This window comes from Hippopotamus amphibius, chromosome X, assembly GCF_030028045.1.
Source record: "Hippopotamus amphibius kiboko isolate mHipAmp2 chromosome X, mHipAmp2.hap2, whole genome shotgun sequence".
In the NCBI taxonomy this organism is placed as follows: Eukaryota; Metazoa; Chordata; class Mammalia; order Artiodactyla; family Hippopotamidae; genus Hippopotamus; species Hippopotamus amphibius.
The window spans coordinates 71,161,571-71,177,366 of NC_080203.1; the positions used below are offsets into that span (position 1 = coordinate 71,161,571).

Consider the following 15,796-nt stretch of genomic DNA (forward strand, 5'->3'; position numbering starts at 1 on the left):
ATATGTAACATATATAAATACATATAATAATATATAATTATATATATATGTACATATATATACATAGTAAACCATGTAAAGTGACTATACAGTTAAGATAGAATATCATTGTAGTCTTAAATGGTGCTTCGAGCTTAATAGGTCACTGGAGAACTTTGAAACGGACATGATATGATTGTAACCGTGCTTTAAGAAGAATACTTTGTTATAAGTGATAAATACAGACTGAACAGAAGAGAAACAAGAAAATTAAAAAGAAAGTTGTAATTTCTAGTATTCAGTAAACAGTTCTCCCATATAACCAAAGAGAGAGCAAAGAGATAGATCAATCCTCAGCTTTTGCACAGTCCTCTGAACAACAGTTTGTTCAATTGCCATGATTTATACCAGTATGTGAGTTTATCTTATGTCAGCGTTTAGTAACAGATCTTGCGGAATTTGAAACTTAATAATGTGGTGTAGTGAAAATAGCACTGGATTGTGAGTCAGGCATCCTGGCTCTGCCACTAATTCTGGGTGTTACTTTCAGCAATCATTTGATCTTTCTGGGTCGTGAAGGAAGTGGGATTGGATTAGATGTTTTCTAAGTGCTCTTCCATCTGTAACATTCTATGAAAGTAGGTCATTCAACAAACAGATTTTATAACCACTTATGGAAGTTTCCTTCAGGAGTAGCTTTGTTTAAGAATTGTTTTCAGTCTCCTGACATGTACTTCCTTTTTATTGGCTTGTTCACAGTGACCTGGTTCACCTAATAGTTATATGGGAACATAGCTCTGATCCTTCTTATAGGAATCACTCTGTGATCATGTCTAGTTTTAAATCTTCACGAAAGTCTGACCACCAGGACACTGCTAAGTTACTCTTTGTCATGCCATTTCTTGTTGTAAAGAGTGCCACTGGTAGATTCTTTCTACCAATTCTTCTACCAATTCTACTGGTAGAATTTTTCAAATAATTGAATACACCTTAAAGAAGTAAATTTGGCATTATGCTAACAGATTTACAGTAACAGAAGGGACTCTGAGAAGTAATTTAGTACAGTATAGTGGGATAAAATTTATACTTTCTCTTGTAAGCATTCAGGAGATTCTAAGCAGGGAGAAGGTATGATCAAGGTGGTGGTCACTCAGGATTACCTCCTCACTGCTGATTTATGAACAAGGTGAAGCTTGCTTTCGACCCTTATACCTAGTTCATTCTTTTTTTTTTTTTTTTTCCCCACGAAATTGTTTTGTTTTCTTTTAGAAACTATAGTTGTTTTTCATAAAAATGTGTTATTTACATTTACAAACATTGGCTTTGTTATCATTGTTTTTATTTTTTTTATTTTTTTTTATTATTTTATTTTATTTTTTTGGGGGTACACCAGGTTCAATCAACTGTTTTTATACACATTCTTTTTTTTTTCTTTTCTTTCTCCCTTTGCTCCCTCCCTCCTTCCCTCTTTTCTTTCTTTCTAGCTTTACTCGCAACAGAACACCACATTTCCTGACTGGCATTTAACAAACTACACAAACTTACTGGGTGTTCACCTTAGTTACATCTCCCAACTCATTTAGTTTTTCAGTGTTATTCAGACTTCTAACCCCCACCCACTAGTTGGTAACATCTGCACAAAATAATCATGCCTTCTTTAATGGCATTATGTGTCTTTAAGAACTTCTTTCAACACTGCAAAATCCTTACTTTATCTGAAAACCTTCAGCTGAATTCCAAGATTTTGCTATACTTTAGCCAGGAGACCTCAACTGGACTCAAAGATTTCTGACAATGCCTTTCTGTTGGAACACTTATTTGCAGACTACACTGATTCACTCCCACCTTGTCAGAAAAAATGTTTGAGATGAAATGAAAATCCACCTGAAGAACTTTAACCAATCATCCTTACATTTCTATTTATGAGTCCACACTTCCATAGCTGCCAATGTTTTTCAGATTTTTCTAACCTCAGCTTTGAGCCACATTTTTCTCCCTAGAAAGTACGTCCTAGACATTTCTTCTTTTGTAGGCAGAATTCAAAGATAGCTCTCAAGATTCTTACCCTCTGGTATACAAGCCTGGTATAATTTCCTCCCCTTAAATTGGGTGAAACCTGTGAATATGAGGAGATTTTATTCCTGTGTTAGAGTACAATCAGTTGGTTTTCAGTTAACCAAACCAGAGATTATCCTGGGTTGGACCACTTAATTAGGTGAGCCCTTAATCAAGTGAGAAGGTCGATAAGTCAGGGAAAGAAGTCAGAAAGATTTGAAGAGATTTCTTTCCTGATGGCCTGGAAGCAAGCAAACAGCTGTGTTGTGTGAGAAGTGGGGAATATGTCAAGGGCCTAAGAATGGCTTTCAAGAACTTAGAGTGGTTCCTGGCCAACAGCCAGCAAGAAAATGGGCCCTCAATCATGCAATAATAAGGAATGAATTCTGCCAACAACCAGTGATCTTGGAAGAAAATTCCTAGCCTTAGATGAGGTCTCAATTCTGGCTGACAACTTAATTGCAGCCCTGTGAGACCCTAAGCAAAGGACCTACCTAAATTGTATCTGAACTCCTGACCCACAGCCAGAAACTATGAAGAAATAAGTGAGTATTTTTTCAAGTTTGTGATAATTTGTTACCCAACAACAGAAAAAGAATATGCCTTCTTTAATCCTTTTCTCTTTTTATTGATGACAAATATCTAAATGGAGACTAAGAAGTCCAAAAGTTTTATTTTGGTTCTAAACTCAGCACTGTATTGAAAAATTTTTCTCCAAGGTCACCACTAGCCTTCTAATTACCAAATCCAATTGCCATTTTATGAATTTCATTCTCTTTGGTCTTTTGAAAACACTTGAAATAAATAACCATATTCTTTCTGAAAACTGCTCTTTTGACTTGTACAATACTACCCATTTTTGTTTTCTTCTTGTCTCCCTTTGATGTTCTTTTGCTGTCTCCCCTTCTTTATTATCTTCATTTTACAGATGAGAAAACTGAGTATCAGTGAGGATAAGTAACTTCCCCAAGTTCACACAGAAAGTGGAGAAACCATGATTCAAACTCAGATCTATCCTGGCTCAAAAGCCATTATGTTTTTGTCACTATATCCACATTGACCTTGTCTCAGTATAAAATTAAGCTGAGTTTTTCTCCTTTCTTTTTAAAGAGGCTTGTTTTTGTATAACTAAAAAGTCTTCATTTAAAAAACAGAGAACTTGCTATAAGTAAGATATGATATAGAATAAAGCTAAAATTAATCTCAAAGTGAAATACAGGGATGATGGGTCCATTAGGGAAGGCAGAGATATTTGGTTTCATCCCTCACCAAGTCCAACCATTCCATACGAGGTTTTTTTAGGTTTTTCTCTGTAACCACACACTAAGTGATGTCTGCTCAGCAATACCTCACTCTACATAGTTCTCTAAGATTGAAAATTCCAATAGCTTGCAAAAATTATGAGCACAGAAAGAGCACAGGCAATTACAAATCATTAGATAAACAGTCAACAGGACAAGAAACAAACTCTCTTTCTCTTTGCAACCTATTGTAGAAAGCAATGTGACAACATACAATATGTCTTCTGCAACTTATGTGCATCTCATTCCTATTTTTAAAATGTAAACTAAGGATTTTCAGTTTGGACTACTTTTCAAATTCTAAACTTTAAAATAACAGATTTATAACCTCATTGTGGATTTTTAGGTGTTTTAAAAACCTATAGGCCTCTTGTTTCCCAAAATGTGAACTAAAGATATTTTTTGCCACCCCCTCAACACCACAACCAATATCTATCTTTCAAAAAGGTAGATTTTTAAAACCAACAAACTGACATTAAAATGTCATGTCCCATTTCCTCTAATTTTGAATTTCTCCATTAACATCATATGTATTATGGGTTTTTTTACATTTATATGACATTTTATTTTTATTTATTTTTATTTTTTTATATTGGAGCATAGTTGATTAACAATTTTGTGTTACTTTGGGGTGTACAGCAAACCGATTCAGTTATACATACACATGTATTATTCTTTTTCAAATTCTTTTCCCATTTAGATTATCACAAAATATTGAGCAGAGTTCCCTATGCTATACAGTAGGTCTTGTTGGTTACCTATTTTAAATATAGTACGGTGTACATGTCAATCCCAAACTCCCAGTCTAATCATCTCCCCCTACCCTTCCGCCCTAGTTCATTCACTAAGTCTCTGAGTGTTTCTGTTCTGTAAATAAGTACATTTGTATCATTTTTTTGGATTCTGCATATAAGGGATATCATATAATATTTGTCTTTCTCTGTCTGATTTGCTTTACTTAGTAGGATAATCACCAGTTCCATCCATGTTGCTGCAAATGGCATTATTTCGTTCTCTTTTATGGCTGAGAAATACGCCATTGTATATGTGTACCACATCTTCTTTACCCATTAGATTGTTGATGGATGTTTATGTTGTTTGCATGTCTTGGCTATTGCACTGCAATGAACATAGGGGTGCATTTATAATTTTAAACCATGTTTTTCTCCAGATATATGCCAAGGGTTGGGATTGCATGATCATATGGTAGCTCTGTTTGTAGTTTTTTAAGGAACCTCCATACTGTTCTCCATAGTGGCTGTACCAGTTTACATTCCCACCAACAGTGTAGGAGGGTGCCCTTTTCTCCACACTCTTTCCAACATTTATTGTTTGTAGATTTTTTGATGATAGCCATTCTGACTTGAGTGAAGTGAAATCTCATTGTAGTTTTTTTTAAGCTCTTTATTGGAATATATCTGCTTTACAACCTTGTACCAGTTTTTGAGGTACACCAACGTGAATCAGCTGCACTTATACATATATCCGCATAACTCCTCCCTCCCATGACACCCTCCCCACCTCCCCCCCATCCTGGCCCTCTAAGGCATCACCCATCATCAAGTTGATCTCCTTTTGTTATACAGCAACTTCCCACTAGCTATCTATTTTACAGTTGGTAGTGTAAATATGTCTATGCTACTCTTTCACTTAGTCCCAGCTTCCCCTTCACCCCCCAACCCCAGCCCCATGTCCTCAAGTCCATTCTCTACATCTGCATCTCCACTCTTGCCCTGTCACTGGGTTCATCAGTACCATTTCTTCAGATACAATATATATGAGTTAGCATACGGTATTTGATTTTCTCTTTCGGGCTTACTTCACTCTGTATGACAGACTCTAGGTCTATCCACCTCATTACATATAGTTCAATTTTATTCCTTTTTATGGCTAATATTCCATTGTATATATGTGCCACATCTTCTTTATCCATTCATCTATTGATGGGCATTTAGGTTGCTTCCATGTCCTGGCTATTGCAAATAGTGCTGCAATGAACATTATGGTACATGTTTCTTTTTGGATTATGGTTTTCTCTGGGTATATGCCCAGGAGTGGGATTACTGGATCATATGGTAGCTCCATTTTTAGTTTTTTAAGGAATCTCCAAACTGTTTTCCATAGTGGCTGTACCAGTTTACATTCCCACCAACAGTGCAGGAGAGTTCCCTTTTCCCCACACCCTCTACAACATTTATTGTTTCTAGATATTTTGATGATGGCCATTCTCACTGGAGTGAGATGATACCTCATTGTGGCTTTGACTTGCATTTCTCTAATGATTAGTGATGCTGAGCCTCTTTTCATGTGTTTGATGGTCATCTACATATCTTCTTCGGAGAAATGTCTATTTAGGTCTTCCGCCCATTTGTGGATTGGGTTATTTGCTTTTTTGGTATTAAGCTTCATGAGCTGCTTGTATATTTTGGAGGTTAATCCTTTGTCCATTGCTTCATTGGCAAGTAATTTCTCCTATTCTGAGGGTTGTCCTCTTGTCTTGTTTATGGTTTCTTTCGCTGTGCAAAAGATTTTAAGTTTCATGAGGTCCCATGTGTTTATTCTTTATTTTATTTCCATGATTCTAGGAGGTGGGTCAAAAAGGATCTTGCTTTGATGGATGTCATCGAGTGCTCTGCCTATGTTTTCCTCTAAGAGTTTTATAGTGTCTGGCCTTACAGTTAGGACTTTAATCCATTTTGAGTTTCTTTTTTGTATGGTGTAAAGAAGTGTTCTAATATCATTCTTTTACATGTTGCTGTCCAGTTTTGCCAGCACCACTTATGGAAGAGGCGGTCTTTTTTCCCTTGTATGTTCTTGCCTCCTTTGTCAAAGATAAGCTGCCCATATGTGCTTGGGTTTATCTCTGAGTTCTTTATTCTGTTCTTGATCTTCATTTCTATTTTTGTGCCAGTACCATACTGTCCTGATCACTGTGTCTTTGTAGTATAGTTTGAAGTCAGGAAGCCTAATTCCACCAACTCCTTCTTTCCTTCTCAAGATTGCTTTTGCTATTCGGGGTCTTTTGCATTTCCATACAAATCGTAAGATTTCTTGTTCTAGTTCTGTGAAAAGTGCCATTGGTAATTTGATAGGGATTGTGTTGAATCTGTAAATGGCTTTGGGTAAAATAGAGATTTTCACAATATTGATTCTTCCAAACCAAGAATATGTTATCTCCCTCCATCTGTTTTTACCATCTTTGATTTCTTTCATCAGTGTCTAATAGTTTTCTGCATACAAGTCTTTTGCCTCCTTAGGCAGGGTTATTCTTAGGTATTTTATTCTTTTTGTTGCAATGGTAAATGGGAAAGTTTCCTTAATTTCTCTTTCTGCTTTTTCGGAATTAGTGTATAGGAATGCAAGAGATTTCTGTGCATTAATTTTGTATCCTGCTTCTTTACTAAATTCATCGATTAGTGCTAGCAGTCTTCTGGTAGAGTCTTTACAGTTTTCTATGTATAATATGTCATCTGCAAAGAGTGACAATTTTACTTCTTCTTTTCCAATTTGGATTCCTTTTATTTCATTTTCTTCCCTGAATGCTGTGGCTAAAACTTCCAAAACTATGTTGAATAATAATGGTGAGAGTGGACAACTCTGTCTTGTTCCTCTCTTTACAGGGAATGCTTTCAGTTTTTCACCATTTAGAACAATGTTGGCTTTTGGTTTCTCACATATGGCTTTTATTATGTTGAGGTAATTTCCTTCTATGCCCATTTTCTGGAGAGTTTTTATCATAAATGGATGTTGAATTTTGTCAAAAGCTTTTTCTGCATCTATTGAGATGATCATATGGTTTTTATCCTTCAGTTTGTTAATATGGTGTGTCACATTGATTGATTTTCATATATTGAGGAATCCTTGCATTCCAGGGATAAACCTCAAATCATCATGGTGTATGGCCTTTTTAATGTGCTGTTGGATTCTGTTGGTTAGTATTTTGTTGAAGATTTTTGCATCTATATTCATCAGTGATTTTGGCCTGTAATTTTCTTTTTCTGTGACATCTTTGTCTGATTTTGTTATCAGGGTGATGGTGGCCTCATAGAATGAGTTTGGGAGTGTTCCTTTTTCTGCTATAATTTGGAAGAGTTTGAGAAGGATAGGTGTTAGCTCTTCTTTAAATATTTGATAGAATTCGCCTGCGAAGCCATCTGGCCCTGGGCTTCTGTTTGTTGGGAGATTTTTAATCACTGTCTCAAATTCCATGCTTGTGATTTGTCTGTTCATATGTTCTATTTCTTCCTGGTTCAGTGTTGGAGAATTGTACTTTTCTAAGAATTTATCCATTTCTTCCAGGTTATCCAATTTATTGGCCTATAGTTGTTTGTATTAGTCTCTCATGATCTTTTGTATTTCTGCTGTGTCAGTTGTTACTTCTCCTTTTTCATTTCTAATTCTGTTGATTTGCAGCTTCTCCTTTTTTTTCCTGATAAGTTTGGCTAATGGTTTATCAATTTTGTTTATCTTCTCAAAGAACCAGCTTTTAGTTTTATTGATCTTTGCTATTGTTTCCTTCATTCCTTTTTCATTTATTTCTGCTCTGATCTTTATGATTTCTTTCCTTCTGCTCACTTTGGGGTTTTTTGTTCTTCTTTCTCCAATTGCTTTACATGTAAGTTTAGGTGGTTTATTCGATATTTCTCTTGTTTCTTGAGGTAGGCTTGTATTGCTATAAACTTCCCTCTTAGAGCTGCTTTTGCTGCATCCCATACGTTTTGGGTCATTGCGTTTTCATTGTCACTTGTTTCTGGGTATTTTTTGATTTTGTCTTTGATTTCTTTAGTGATTTCTTGGTTCTTTAATAGCATATTGTTTAGCCTCCATGTGTTTGAATTTTTTAGTTTTTTTCCTGTAATTGATATCTAGTCTCATGACATTGTGGTCAGAGAAAATGCTTGATATGATTTCAATTTTTTTGAATTTACTGAGGCTTGATTTGTGACCCAGGATGTGTTCTATCCTGGAAAATATTCTGTGTGCACTTGAGAAGAAAGTGTATTCTGTCATTTTTGGATGGAATGTCCTATAAATATCAATTAAGTCGAGATGGTCTCATGTGTCATTTAAAGCTTGTGTGTCCTTCTTTATTTTCTGTTTTGATGATCTGTCCATTGATGTAAGTGGGGTGTTCAAGTCTCCTACTATTACTGTGTTACTGCCGAGTTCCCCTTTTATGGCTGTCAGCATTAGCCTATGTATTGAGGTGCTCCTATGTTGGGTGCATAGATATTTACCATTGTGATATGTTCTTCTTGAATGGATCCCTTGATCATTATGGAGTGTCCTTCCTTGTCTCTTGTAATAGTCTTTACTTTAAAGTCTAATTTGTCTAATATGAGTATTGCTACTCCAGCTTTCTTTTGACTTCCATTTGCATAGAATACCTTTTTACACCCCCTTACTTTCAGTCTATATGTGTCCCTTGGTCTGAAGTGGGTTTCTTGTAGGCAGCATATAGAAGGGTCTTGTTTTTGTATCCATTCAGCCACTCTGTGTCTTTTGGTTGGAGCGTTTAATCCATTTACATTTAAGATGATTATTGACATGTGTGTTCCTCTTACCATTTTCTTCATTGTGTTGGGTTTGTTTTTGTAGGTCTTTTCCTTCTCTTGTGTTTCCTGCTTAGAAAAGTTCCTTTAGCACTTGTTGTAAGGCTGGTTTGGTGATGCTGAATTCTCTTAACTTTTCCTTGTCTGTAAAGCTTTTGATTTCTCTGTCAAATCTGAATGAGATTCTTGCTGGGTAAAGTATTCTTGGCTGTAGATTTTTCTCTCTCAGGACTTTCAGTATATCCTGCCACTCCCTTTTGTCCTGCAGAATTTCTGCAGAAAGATCAGCTGTTTTACTCATGGGTTTTCCCTTATATGTTATTTGTTGCTTTTCTCTTGCTGCTTTCAATATTTTGTGTGTGTGTTTAATTTTCGTTAGTTTGATTAATATGTGCCTTGGTGTATTTCTCCTTGGATTTATTCTGTATGGGACTCTCTGCACTCCTTGGACTTGATTAATTATTTCCTTTCCCATGTTGGGGAAGTTTTCCACTATAACCTCTTCAAATATTTTCTCAGACCCTTTCTTGTTTTCTTCTTCTTCTGGGATGCCTATGATTCAAATATTGGTGCCCTTAATGTTGTCACCAAGGTCTCTGAGACCATCTTCCATTCTTTTTATTCTTTTTTCTTTTTTATGCACTGTGGCAGTTATTTCCCCCTTTCTATCTTCCAACTCACTTATTCGTTCTTCTGCCTCAGTTATTCTGCTGTTTATAGCATCTAGAGTATTTTTAATTTCAGTTATTTTGTTATCTATTACTGTTTATTTGCTCTTTAGTTCTTCTGGGTCCTTATTAACTGTTTCTTGAATTTTCTTTATTTTGTTATCAAGATGTTGGATCATCTTTACTATCATTACTCAATTCTTTTTCAGGCGATCTGCCTATTTCCTCATCATTTATTTGGTCTTGTGTTTTTTTCCTTGTTCCTTCATCTGTGACATATTTTTTTGTCACCTCATTTCCCCCCCACTTTGAATGGGTGGGATTGTGATCCTGTCCTACTGGATGTTTGGCCTGAGGTTTGAAGCACTGGAGTTTGTAGGCTGTTGAGTATAGCTGGGTCTTGGTGTTGAGGTGAGAACCTCTGGGTGACCTCACTCTAAAGAATATTCCCTGAGAACTGGGTTTCCCTGTTAGTCCAATGTTTTGGACTCAGAGCTCCCACCTCAGGAGCTTAGGCCTGACACTGGGCTTGTGTATCAAGATCCCACAAGTTGTGTGGAGCAGGGAAAACAAAAAAAAAATTTTAAGTAGGAGAACAGCAGAACGATAGAAAGATAAAAAACACAGTAATAGGAAGCTCACAGATGTGTCAGAAAAAATTTTTTAAAAAAGATGGTGCAACACCTGGAAGGTAAAACAACTGTAGTAGACAAAGTAAGGAGGTGGGAAGAAAGAAAAGAAAAAGAAAAAAAAGCCAGAAAAGGCTTTGGTTGTGGGGACGGAGCTTAGACAAGGGCGGGGGGAGTTAGGCAATGTGCAGGGCCTATGCTGAGAAAAGGCCCTGGTGATGCTGGGGAATGGGGCTTAGGCCCAATGAGGCAGAGGGGCCCAGGAATGCCTCTGGTCCTGGGAGCAAAGGACCAAGTCAAGGTACCCAGTGGGCTCCCTGGGCCTGAGTTGGTGGGAGAATTGCTAGGTACATCTCCTAGTCCTCCAGTCTTGGAGGTCCCTCCCCCTTGGGTTCTCTTCTTTCTCACCCCCTCTCTCCTATTCCTCTAGGACCCTCACAGCTGCAGGGGCCACTGAAAGGCAGGAGACCAGACTCTGATGCTCAACAGGCTTCCCAGGGCCAACTGGGCTAGGTTAATGCCTGCGGCACTTCCCCAGATCTCCCAGTCTGGTAGGGTCTCTGTCTGCCTCTCTTCCTTCCCCCTGCCCCCAACTCTCCTAGGTTCCAAGCAGCTGGAGGGGGGCTGGAGAGTGAAAGACCAGGCCCAGAAGTCCAGTCGGCCTCTCTGGCCAAGAGGGCAGGTGAAATGCCCTCTTGCCTCCCCATCCCCCAATCTCAAAGCCCCCACCCCCTCCTGTCTGTTTCTCCACCTCCTCACCCCTCCTCTCTCCTTCCCACAACACCAGGACCCAGGCAGTCCAGAGGGGGTCTTGGAGGGGGAACTCAGCAGGCCTCCTGGCCTCCTGGGTGGGAGAAACCCAGTTGCAGTCTCCCCAATCTCCCCAGCCCCCAATGGTCCCTCCAGATGGGAAACTCCCCCCTCACCCAGGCACCCCCCAGGGCACTGGTCCCATCTGGCTTCCCCTTCCCTGCCCCCCTGACTTCCCCCAGGTCCTACCCAGTTGCTCCAGGGTTCCTGTGGTCTGCTTGGGCCTCAGGTCCCCTGCCAGCCTCCACCAACTGTTCTATTTGTGGGGAGACATGATCTCTGCATCTTCCCAAGTGGCCATCTTGACTCCACCCCTTCATTGTAGTTTTGATTTGCATTTCTCTAATAACGAGCGATGTTGAGCATCTTTTCATGTGCTTCTTGGTCATCTGCATGTCTTCTTTGGAGAGGTTTATTTAGATCTTGTGTCCATTTTTTGATTAGGTTGTTTGTTTTTTGAAATTGAGTTGCAAGAGCTGTTTGTATACTTTGGAGATTAATCCCTTGTCAGTGGATTCACTGGCAGATATTTTCACCTATTCTGAGGTTTGTGTTTCTGTTTTGTTTATGGTTTCCTTTGCTATGCAAAAGCTTTTAATTTTGATTATATCTCATTTGTTTATTTTTGTTTTTATTTCCACTATTCTGGGAGATGGATCAAAAAGATATTGCTGCAATTTATGTCAAAGAGGGTTCTGCCTGTGTTTTCCTCTAGGAGTTTTATAGTATCCAGCCTTATATTTAGTTCTTTAATCCATTTTTATTTTATTTCTGTGTATGGTGTTAGAAAATGTTCTAATTTCATTTTTTACATGTAGCTGTCCAGTTTTCCACATACCACTTATTGAAGAGACGGCCTTTTCTCCATTGTATGTTCTTGTCTCCTTTGTCATAGACTAGGTGACCATAGGTGCATGGGTTTATCTCTGGAATTTCTATCCTGTTCCATTGATCTATATTTCTGTTTTTGTGCCAGTACCATACTGTCTTGATTGCTGTAGCTCTGTAGTGTACTGTGAAGTCAGGGAGCCTGATTTCTCCAGCTCCATTTTTCTTTCTCAAGATTACTTTGACTGTATGGGGTCTTTTCTGTTTCCATACAAGTTGAAATTTTTTTTATTCTAGTTCTGTGAAAATTGCCTTTCATAATTTGATAGGGATTGCATTGAATCTTTAGATTGCTTTGGGTCATATAGTCATTTTCACAATATTAATTCTTTTGATCCAAGAACATAGTATATCTCTCCATCTCTTTGTGTCTACTTTGATTTCTTTCATCAGTGTCTTATAGTTTTCTAAGTACAAGTCTTTGCCTCCTTAGGTAGGTTTATTCCTAGGTATTTTCTTTTTGTTGCAGTGGTAAATAGGATTGTTTCCTTAACTTCTCTTTCTGATCTTTCATTGTTAGTGTATAAGAATGTAAGAGATTTCTGTGTATTAATTTTGTATCCAGCAACTTTACTGAATTCATTGGTGAACTCTAGTGTTCTCTGGTAGCATCTTTAGGGTTTTCTATGTATAGTATCATGTCCTTTGCAGTGAGAGTTAACTTCTTCTTTTCCAATTTGGATTCCTCTTATTTCTTTTTTTTCTCTGATTCCCATGGCTAAGACTTCCAAAACTATGTTGAATAAGAGTGGTGAGAGTGAACAACCTTGTCTTGTTCTTGATCTTAGAGGGAATTCTTTCAGCTTTTTCACTGTTGCATATGATGTTATCTGTAGGTTTGCCATATATGGCCTTTATTATGTTGAGGTATGTTCCCTCTATACCCACTTTCTGGAGAGTTTTTATCATGAATGGGTGTTGAATTTTGTCAAAAGCTTTTTCTGCATTTATTAAGATGATCATGGTTTTCATTCTTCAACTTGTTGATGTGGTGTATCATACTGATTGATTTGTGGGTATTGAAAAATCTTTGCATTCCAGTGATAAATCCCACTTGATCATGCTGTATGATCCTTTAATGTGTTGTTGGATTTGGTTTGCTAGTATTGGTTGAGAATTTTTGCATCTGTGTTCATCGGTTATATTGGCCTGCAATTTTCTCTTTTTTGCGGTATCTTTGTCTGGTTTTGGTATTAGGGTGCTGGTGTCCTCATAGAATGAGTTTGGGAATATTCCTCCCTCTGCAATTTTTTGGAAGAGTTTCAGAAGGATCGGTGTTAACTCTTCTCTAAATGTTTGATAAAATTTGCCTGTGGAGCTGCCCTGTCCTGGGCTTTTGTTTGTTGGGAGGTTTTTAATCACAGTTTCAATTTCATTACTTGTGATTGGTCTGTTCATAGTTTCTATTTCTTCCTCGTTCAGTCTTGGAGGATTGTACCTTTCTAAAAATTTGTTCATTTCTACCAGGTGGTCCGTTTTATTGGCATACAGTTGCCTGTAGTAGTCTCTTATGATCCTTTGTATTTCTGCGGTGTCAGTTGTAATTTCTCCTTTTTCATTTCTAATTTTATTGATTTGAGCCCTCTCCCTCTTTTCCTTGATGAGTCTGGCTAAAGGTTTATCGGTTTTGTTTATCTTTTCAAGGAACCAGCTTTTAGTTTCATTGATCTTTTCTATTGTTTTTACTCTCTATTTCATTTATTTCTGCTCTGATCCTTATGATTTCTTTCATTTTTCTAACTTTGGGTTTTGTTTATTCTTCTTTCTCTAGCTGCTTTCAGTGTAAGGTTAGGTTGTTTATTTGAGGTTTTTCTTGTTTCCTGAGATAAGACTGTATTGCTATAAACTTCTTTCTTAGGACTGCTTTCACTACGTCCAAGTTTTGGAACATCGTGCTTTCATTTTCATTTCTCTCTAGGTATATTTTGATCTCCTCTTGTGGTCCATTGGTTGATTTTTAATGAATTGTTTAGCCTCTAAGTGTTTGTGCTTTTTACAGTTTTTTTCCTGTGATTTATTTCTAATCTCATAGCCTTGTGGTCAGAAAAGATGCTTAAAATGATTTCAATTTTCTCAAGTTTTCCAAGGCTGGCTTTGTGGCCCAGCATGTAATCAATCCTGGAGAATGTTCCATATGCACTTGAGAAGAATGTGTATTCTGCTATTTTTGGAAGGAATGCTCTGTAAATATCAAATAAGTCTATCTGGCCTAATGTGTCATCTAAGGCCTGTGTTTTCTTGTTGAACTTCTGTCTGGATGATCTGTCCATTGATGTAAGTGGGATGTTAAAGTCCCCCACTATTATTGTGTTACTGTTGATTTTTTTGTTTATGGCTGTTAGTATTTGCCTTATATATTAAGGTGCTTCTGTTGGGTACATATATATTTACAATTGTTATATCATCTTCTTGGATTGATCCCTTGATCATTATGTAGTGAACTACTCTGTCTCTTATAACAGTCTTTAAAGTCTATTTTGTCTGATGAGTATTGCTATTTCAGCTTTCTTTTGATTTCAATTTGCATGGAATACCTTTTTCCATCCCCTCACTTGCAGTCTGTATGTATCTCTAGATCTGAAGTTGGTCTGTTGTAGACAACATATACATGAGTCTTGTTTTCACATCCACTCAGCCAGTCTATGTCTTTTGGTTTGAGCATTTAATCCATTTAGATTTAAGGTAATTTTTGATATGTATGTTCTTATTACCAGTTTCTTAATTGTTTTGGATGTGGTTTTATTGGTCTTTTTTCTTCCCTTCCTCTTTTGTTCTCTTACGATTTGATGACTGACTGTAGTGTTATGTTTGGATTATCTTTTCTTTTTTGTTTGTATATCTACTGTAGATTTTCAGTTTGTGGTCACCATGAGAATTTGGTATAGCAGTCTATATATAAGCAAGATTGTTTTAAGTTGCTGGTCTTATAATTTCAAATGCATTTCCAATATTTTGCATTTGTGCCCTCCTGTTCTCACAGTTGCTGGTTTTGATTACATATTTGTGTGCAGATGATTTCCTACCTTTATGTTTGCCTTTACTGGTGAGCTTTTCCATTTGTAATTTTCTTGTTTCTAGTAGTGGCCATTTCTTTTCTGCTTAAAGAAGTTCCTTTAGCATTTGTTGCAAAGCTGATCTGGTGGTGCTGAATACTCTTAGCTTTTGCTTCTCTGTAAGGCTTTTTATTTCTCCATCAAATATGTATGAGAGCCTTGCTAGGTAGAGTATTCTTGGCTGTAGCTTCTTCCCTTTCATCACTTTATATGTATCATGCCATTCCCTCCTGGCCTGAAGAGTTTCTGCCAAGAAATCCACTAATAGTCTTATGGAAGTTCCTTTGTATGTTATTTGTTGCTTTTCCCTTGTTGTTTTAAATATTGTTTCCTTGTCTTTTATTTTTATCAATTTGATTACTATGTGTCTCAGTGCTTTCCTCCTTGGGTTTATCCTGTCTGGGACTCTTTGCACTTCCTGGACTTGGGTGACTGTTTCCTTTCCCATGTTAGGGACATTATCAGCTATTATCTCTTCCAATATTTTCTCAGGTCCTTTCTCTCTCTCTTCTCCTTCTGGGACCCCTATAATGTTGGTGTGTATTTAATGTTGTCCCAAAGTTCTCTTAGACTGTCTTCATTTCTTTTCATTCTTTATTCTTTGTTCCGTTCCTCAGCAGTGATTTCCACCACTCTGTCTTCCATTTCACTTATTCATTCTTCTGCTTCAGTTATTCCACTATTGATTCCTTCTAGTGTATTTTTCACTTCAGTTATTGTATTGTTCATCTCTGTTTGTGTGTTCTTTAGTTCTTCTAGGTCTTTGTTAAACATTTCTTGTATCTTCTTGATCTGTGCCTCAATTCTTTTTCAGAGATCTTGGATCATCTTCACTATCATTACTCTGAATTCCTTTTTTTT

The 15,796-nt window shown here is 37.3% G+C and overlaps 1 protein-coding gene across 1 annotated transcript in view; it reads left to right on the forward strand.

Moving 5' to 3' along the window:
• The window catches only part of CYSLTR1 (cysteinyl leukotriene receptor 1), a 46,022-nt gene that overhangs the window by 17,103 nt on the left and 13,123 nt on the right, over positions 1-15,796 (forward strand). The gene's annotated exons all lie outside the window — the stretch shown is intronic.